The sequence below is a fragment of the Anas platyrhynchos genome, chromosome 20 (genome assembly GCF_047663525.1).
Source record: "Anas platyrhynchos isolate ZD024472 breed Pekin duck chromosome 20, IASCAAS_PekinDuck_T2T, whole genome shotgun sequence".
NCBI classification, from domain to species: Eukaryota; Metazoa; Chordata; class Aves; order Anseriformes; family Anatidae; genus Anas; species Anas platyrhynchos.
In genome coordinates this window covers 14,028,704-14,036,592 of record NC_092606.1, presented here as the reverse complement: position 1 = coordinate 14,036,592, position 7,889 = coordinate 14,028,704, and the positions used below count along the sequence as shown (strand labels likewise).

The following is a 7,889-nucleotide window of genomic DNA, read 5'->3' as shown; positions in this document are numbered from 1 at the left end:
ATTCTTCAAGGAGCTCTTCACATCCAGTGATGTGAGCACGAAGTTGGCATCAGGGATCAAAAAAACACAACTGAGTTTGTATGTCCTTCTTCCCTCTTCTTACCCTTGCAAGACAAACCCATGGCCCCCCAAGTATTTGTTCATGTTTAGATACATGCTGGCAAATGGAGTCAAATCAGAAACTGTTACCAGAAAACTGATGAGGTGTCACTTCCTGATGTCGTCAATGACCACCGTATTGCCCATAGATACATAAACTGCTAATGAATTCCATTCATCAAATAAAGCAAGCTTCCTAGAAAACATTAAGGTACTAATTAATATAAACTAGTTGGATCAAAAGGGTAGCTTTACACTCAGAACCATTTATTTATTTTTTTTTTCTTAAGAAAAAACATCCTTTCTGCATTTTTTAAAGTCTCCATGTAAGAAAAAGAAAACTTTAAACATTAAATGTTTAATATCTTTAGAAAAATAGGTACTGAGTGGTACCAGGAAAAACATATGCGCTGCACCATGTGCAAACTGTTTTGTCTTACTGCTAAGTGCAGTGACAGTAACAGTTCAACTACATCAAGTTTATTACTTTTTATTGCACTCGACAGTCTCTGCACTGGGTTCTTGCCCAATTGTGTCTTTTCTCATCTGGAAAAGAAAAAAATTCCTATGCCAGTTTTGCAGATTACTTTTTGCTTAAGAAATTCCACTGAATTCAGTGGAATTACTTCTGCCTGAGCCTGCGTGCACAGCAGAAATGGGGCGTTAAAAGCTAAATCAGCTAAGGGTTTGGGGCACCAAAACTTCAGTGGGAGACAGCAGCACACAGTTTTATGTCCACTTCTGCAAAATCCAAACCTTTGGGGAAGGGAGCTACACTCTTAAGCTGCACTGGCAGAATTAGCTGTTTCAAATAAGCCAGAAAGAAATGGGGGTGAGCGTTTCACCATGAAAAACTTGGCCATGAAAGATCTGGAGTCCAGGGCATGCTTCAGCTCCCCTCCCTCTTCAGATCATGTGCCTGTTCCAGGGTGTCAAAGACTTGCTGCTGAGCTCGCAGGACCTGTAGCCTAGCCCCTGCCTGAGGTAAGACACCTCCACGTACCCCTGGAGAACTGAGCAGCCTCAGTTCCTTTCAGTGTGGCTCCCAGACTATGAGGAGCTGCCCATCTTTATCCAGTAGCCTTGCTGGCAGAACTGCTGCTCAGAAAGGGAGGAATTGCAGCTCAGTTCCCTCCTCAGCCGAGATGGCTTCTCTCTGATGTTTCACACCACCACTCCGACCTACACGGTGGCACTCTCGACCTGCCAGAGCTGTGCCACTGTGCAGAAAGGAATATACATCTGTGGTGTGACTGGTGAGGGCATGCAGACGGCGTAGCAGGAGACTTTCCTGCAGTTTCTTCTCCTCAGGCTCTTCCTTTATTAAAATTTAGAGGTCACCCATTCCCAACTCAGTACCTGCACACCGAGCTGTGGCATGACATTCCATGCTGCACTTGTAAATAGATGGCAAGTACATTCCTGACTGTGGGACAGGGGGAGATGCAGCCTTCAAAACTCTGCCTGGGCCTTCTCTTGGCTGCCCCAGGGGAGTACGTTCTGAATGAGACTGGTATGATCTCACTTACTTTAGTACTTGAGCAACTGTATTTGGTCCAAACCATTCTCCAATTGACTTCCCCTCTCCAACACCCACCTGTGCTGTTTTCACAGTGAAAACAAGACACACGTACACAAAATCAAAGAAAAATGAGACCATAAAGAATGTGGGAACAATATACAGTAAATACTGTGACTGTCAAACATTCTAGAGTAACTGCAATCTGTATTTAGCAATAACAATTATTTTCTCAATCTATGCTCTTTTCAAAACTTAGGGAGTGCCAGTTTCTTTAATAAACAAAAGGCTTCTAAACTACAATGAGAATTACAAGTTAACAAATGTTAGTGCCCTTTATTACAAATTACAGCAATAAGCTACAAGACTGTCTATTCTAACATTACTGACTCTGGTACCCAAGGCTTACAGAGTTTATCAAGAGCTACATTCTAGTACATGGCTTTATTTAGGTCTCAGGGAATGTTTCTGTACTACTAGTCTTTGCGCCCATCTGCATACCTTTTTATTTTTGTATAAGCATACACCTTGTCTTCACATCCACTTTTTAAAATTATGAATTAACATACTGCAAATTAGTGATTCAACACAGTAGAAATTTCAGTGGAAAAAACCTGAAAGTTTATGTTTGTTCTTACCCATCTGGTGGATTGAATAACAGCAAGCCTTCCTGTCGAGAAAGCATCGTAGGATTCTGTGATATTCTTCTGGTTGTTTTTTGTGTTTTTCCCATTGCCAATCTGAAAGGAAAAATTGATATAGAATAAAAAATGGTGACGTTTTCATTACACTGATCAAATGTCTAGACAGCAGAAAGCTTTATAATGAGATGTTAAAAGACATTTCAATTCATCTCGAATATTTACATTTTGTGTAGAGCTCCTAGAATTCCAAGCTTGTTATTTATCATCAAGCTGCCCTTTATCATCATAGGCTAGATTGTCAAAACAGGGAAAATAAAACAAAACAAAAACATCAACTGCAAACATATTCTGACGGATCATGCTGCGTGTTGATAGCCATTCCAGTATCTCTGAGCTTCCAAGATTATTTAAAAGTACAGGCTGTGTTTAGACCTTGTTGGATTTCTAAGCACCCATTAAATAACAACATAAGATCCATACAGAAAGTCCAAACACTCCACTGGCAGCATCCTGGGATGTGACATGCATGCTTAAGAGCTTGCACCAGGGGGGTTTGGACCTCGTGCTGCTGACAAGTGAGTAGTGAAGAGAAGGGTAAGAGCACTGTCCCACGGTGGCAGGTTTTCCCTTGGCCTCAACTTGGGTGTTACACTAAAAGGTTTATAAAATAATGGCGACAGGATTCCCCATTTGTTCTCCTTCTATGCCTATTTCTCTGCTTCAGGCTGGGATGATTTCACCCAGCTGAATATGAATTGATTCATTAGGAACTGTTACCAGGGCATCAAAGAAAGTCTCACTAATAAATTCAGGGTTTGTGCTTTTAATGGAGTACTTACGAAGAAGCGTCTGCAGACAATACCGAAGTTCCCTCAGGACCAGCACTCACCTCTCCCTAAGTGTCTGCAGATCAGTGCTTGGGCCAGCATCATCTGCCCGCATCGCAGCATACATCCCCAGCCAGCGTCCGACGAAGGACCCGTGCCTCCTGTTAGGAAAGTTCAGCACAATCAGTGCAGGCTTTCAACTGGGTGCAGCACCACAGAGGACATTTCAGACTGCTAGAAAACAGATAGGGCTGCTGAAGCCTCCATGAACTGTCCTACAGATAAAAGGCACACAGCAAGACTTTGGTTCCACGCTGTTGGTCTAATTCTAATCTCTGCATTGCACAAATAAACAAAATTCATTTATTCCTTGTGGAGCTGACTTACTCTTTTCATTCTTCAAGCAGCATTCACAAACCATTTACTGCATGCTATACAACATGATCACCTGTTTACATACAGACATAAATAAACACTGATTTTAATAATCTTCATGTTTGCATAAACAGTTAAAATGATGCTCAAAATGCGCTGATACTCTAGAAATATTTTCCCAGCCTACGATGCCATCACTTATCTTGCTATTTAATTTAGAACAATGCAGCAAATCTGCAGTATACTCACCAATAGGCGAAAACTTTCTTCTATACGTAAACCACGTTAAACCACAGTAAACCACACGTAAACACACCTTGGCTTATTGTCTGACTTTGGCTTATGGTGCGTCTGTTGCTGTGTCCAGCACAGTGCAGCCCCTAAATTGCTACCAAAACCTTGCCACAAACCTCAATCCCCCTGTTAAAAGAGACCCTCTTGTTTGTTGCCCTTCTTTCGACACTCTCTAACAGGTTTATGTCTTTTTCTTATACTGTGGAGCCCAAAACTGCACTCAGTACTCAGTACATGGAATACCAACAGAGACCGCCTGGCATTTTCTCTTCTCTGCAGAAGCTCTGTTGCTAACACTGTCCAGAAATCACCACTGTCACAGACAGTAGTAGCATTCCCTCCTCCCACAGTTTGTTCTTCCCCCCAAGACTTAGACACCACCCAGAAAAAGAAGAATAATAATACTAATAAAATAAAATAAAATAAAATAAAATAAAATAAAATAAAATAAAATAAAATAAAATAAAATAAAATAAAATAAAATAGTCAAAAGCCATCAGGAAGGCAGTGGTGCAGACTGTGGAGAGCCTGGGTTCAAATCCTTCTTCTGTGAGGCTCTGAACCTATATCCCACCACAATCTCTCTGCTAATGTATGGCAGGGAAAGGAGGAAGAAAGAACATATCTCCTGCACTTTCCATTTATTGTTGACTGACAATTCTGTAGAGTTATAAAGCCTCAATCAGTGAGATACAGGGTTCTTCTCACACTGTCTCACTGTGCCCTAAGCGGAACAGCTCTCATTTAATAGATGCTTCACCACAAAATCATGAGTCATCTGCAGTTTTGAACTTTTCTGGGATCAAGTCCCTTCAGATGGTTGAGGAATCTGCTCCAGCACCTATGTAAACTGGTGCTCTACTAAGCTAGTGAGTGAACAAGAGAGAAATCCTCTGCTAGATGACTTGACAAATTGGGTCTGAAAATAGTGTTGAGGCAGAATAGTCCACGATTTTTGCCTTGGGTGCACAGAGGGATTGGGTGTTGTAGACTTCTTTTATTCTTCATTAAGATAAACATTTTCAAAAATGTGCTTGTTCAACCTTGCTCCCACTGTGTGCATGGGAGGGAGATAACTGAAAGTGGGGAGCGTTGCTTGGATCCTGCAAGTGGCTGAGGTCCAGTGGGGTTGGAGGCTTTCTTCCTCCTTTTGGAAATGCAAAGCAACCCTGCACCTCCCCTGCACTTGCAGAAGGATCGTGACAGCCCAAAGCACAGCGGCTTTGTAATTGCTGCATACACTTCGATCGGATTTACGTGGCAAGGGTTTGGTAGCAGGGGCCTGCAGGGATGGCGTCTGTGAGAACAATCCAGACAACAGCCAGCTCCAGATAGCTCCAAAAGGGCCCCGGCGCTTGCCAGAGCTGAGCCAATAAGCGATGTTGTTTGCACCTCTGGGAGAGCAGATGTAAGCAGGGGGAAATACTGCTGCACAACAGAAGCTGGAAGAGCAAGGAGTGAGAAGCAGCCCTGCAGCCCCCAAGGTGAGTGCAGCAGGAGGCAGGAGGTGCTCCAGGCTCACAGCAGCAGTTCCCCTGCGGGCTGTGCAGGGAGAGGCCCCTGGTGGAGCAGGCTGTCCCCCTGCACCCATGGGTCCCACATGGAGCAGATCTCCACGCTGCTGCCCCCCTGTGGGTGGAGGAGCCCCCGGTGGAGCAGGTGGCTGTGGCCTGGAGGAGGCTGCGGCCTGTGGAGAGCCCCCGCAGGAGCAGGCCCCGGGCCGCAGCTGCAGCCATGGAGAGGAGCCCCCGCAGGAGCAGGGGGGCTGGGGGGAGCTGCCGCCCAGCCGTGGGGGACCCGTGCTGGAGCAGTTTGCTCCTGGGGGATGGATGGATGGATGGAGCCCGTGGGACGGAGCCGTGTGGGAGCAGTGCTTGAGGAGCTGCTGCCTGTGGGCAGCCCGTGTGGGATCAGCTGGGGAAGGACGGCATCCCATGGGAGGGACCCCACGGGGAGCAGGGGCAGGGAGGGACCCTGAGGGTCACTCTGCTGAGTCTGCTTTGCCCGTCACGATACTTGTTGAGCCATCGCCCTGTCCTTATCTCAGCCCTGGAGCCCTTTGCATCGTATTTTCTCCCCCTTTCCCTTTGAGGAGGGGGAGTGAGAGAGCGGCCGTGGTGGAACTCGGCTGCCCACCCGCTTCGAACCACCGCAGTTGCAAAGTCCTGGGAAAGATTTCTTTCAAGAAATTAAACAAGGTGTTTAAGAAAGAAATGCAGAGTTTCCTTTTGAAGGCTTCCTGGAGAATTGGGCTTCTTTCCTATTCCCAGCTCAGAGGAAGGGAATTGTTGATTTCACCTTCTTTTTTCTGACATGGAAATCAAAGGTGAACTGCTCTACAAGGACGGGCAACGTCTCAGAATCAAGCTCTTTTGCTCTGTAGTCCTTTCTCAAGGAAAAGATTGATCACCCACCTTCCACAGATGTAGGGGAGCAGAGAACAATTTGGGAACTACTCTAATTCAAGTCAGTTTGGGCATAGAGGTACTTCCCTAGCTGTTTCTGAGACAGACGCATTAGCAACAGAGAGTGTTGTGCCGTCACTGGGAGGCGCCTGCGGTGATGACTTCAGAAACAGAACTGAATTGTGTCACCACAGCACTTTGGCAACAGCTGCCTCTGTGCACGTTTAGCTGGGAGGCACAGAGAAGGGTGCTGGATGCGATGAAACCACGTGAGGATTTGTGGATCTCCCCTTGAGGTGCACAGAGAGGGACCATGCCCTTCTGTAAGTGTTTTGATGCTTGGCTGCGGAAAAAAATGTGGTTTTGTTGTGAATGCTTCATTGTAGTATTCTGTAGTTTGTGTCAAGTCCTTACAGAAGCCTCAAGGTTGGTACTTTGCTCAATGATGGAGCTGCACAGAGTGAGAACAGACCCAATGTACGGGTGAGGGCCTCTGCACGTTCTCTTCTTCCTACAGACGATCAACAAATAAGGGGAGACAGAGAAGAGTGTGCTGTGGTCCTCCCATAGACCGCAAGTACTAAAGCATAAACAAGAGGCTTAAGAGTCCCCCTGTCATGTTAAAATTCAGGCAGCAATGGACTTCCTCACACGGGCTGGCCTGTCGACTAGTGTCTCAGGCTGTGGCGTATGAAGATGCACTCCATCTGCTTTCAGGGTAGCAATGGCAGTGGGCAAGCTGCCTGACCTTAACATTTGTCATTTCATTTCTCACCTGAGTTTTGGTGGTTCTCCACGATTCATTCTTGGTCTAGAAAAAAAAAAAAAAAGTGAATTTGGATCAAAATAAAAGGATAAAAGGATTTCCTTTCCATTAATTACATGTTCTTACCTTTGTAACAGATTTGGTTATTGACTTAGAAGGCAAATATCTGGCCAGACTGCAAGACTTGTGCTCGCAGCGTGGGACAGCTCTCGTAAAGGTGATTCAGGGCAGTTTCTGGAAAACAAGACATCAGATCTCCCAAACAGCTTTCTTTGTGCTAATGTAGGAAGGGTGAGTAAGTGTAAAGGTAAGAGCCCAGATACCGTAAGAAGCAGAAAGTGTGAAGGAAACTTCCTTCTGGCTGATACAGCTCCATATCTAGTTGTCAAGTATGAAGAGAGCAGTGCTAAGTTTCTTGGGGAGAGGAAAACAAAGAGGCTGGGAGAGTGTACAAAGAAAAAAATGGGATTCCCTATTTCAGGAAATCCTAGGAACTGGAAATAGAGATTGGAAGAGTGCTTTAAGCCAAGACAGACATGTTTTAAAACTAAAACCTAGGAGTTGAATGAACCAAGAAATGAATCCCTTTTGATTATGCAGTTGCGTCCAGTGTTATCTTGGGAAATATGGTTTCCACATAAAACATATCTGGGGCTTGAAGTTCTCCTAAGGCCCTTCTCTGTGTATTCCCTACTGTTTGGTAAGCGCTGAGGTCACACTGCAGACAGCAGCACGTCCCCTCCCCACTACTTAGCTGTCTGTTCTCACAACACGTCTAGGAACAGAATGGCTTGGACACAACTGCGCCTAGGACCGAGTTCATTCAAGCTGCTGGACGAGGTAAAAGCTCTGGACAAGCGAAGGGGAGGGAGGGATGGGTGGACATACAATATGATCACTTTAATCTCATTTCTCTAAGAATCCTGGCTGAGAAAACAAAACAAAACAGAATCAAAAAGA

General features: G+C 45.2%; 1 long non-coding RNA gene across 1 annotated transcript; it reads right to left on the bottom strand.

Annotated features, from left to right (window-relative positions):
* Positions 1-215: 215 nt before the first annotated feature.
* Positions 216-2,354, bottom strand: LOC139999131 (uncharacterized). Its single transcript, XR_011804235.1, has 3 exons — positions 2,257-2,354; positions 1,629-1,701; positions 216-295 (listed from the first exon to the last, which is right to left on the bottom strand). It is a non-coding gene; the product is annotated as an uncharacterized lncRNA (long non-coding RNA).
* Between the last annotated feature and the right edge of the window lie 5,535 nt (positions 2,355-7,889).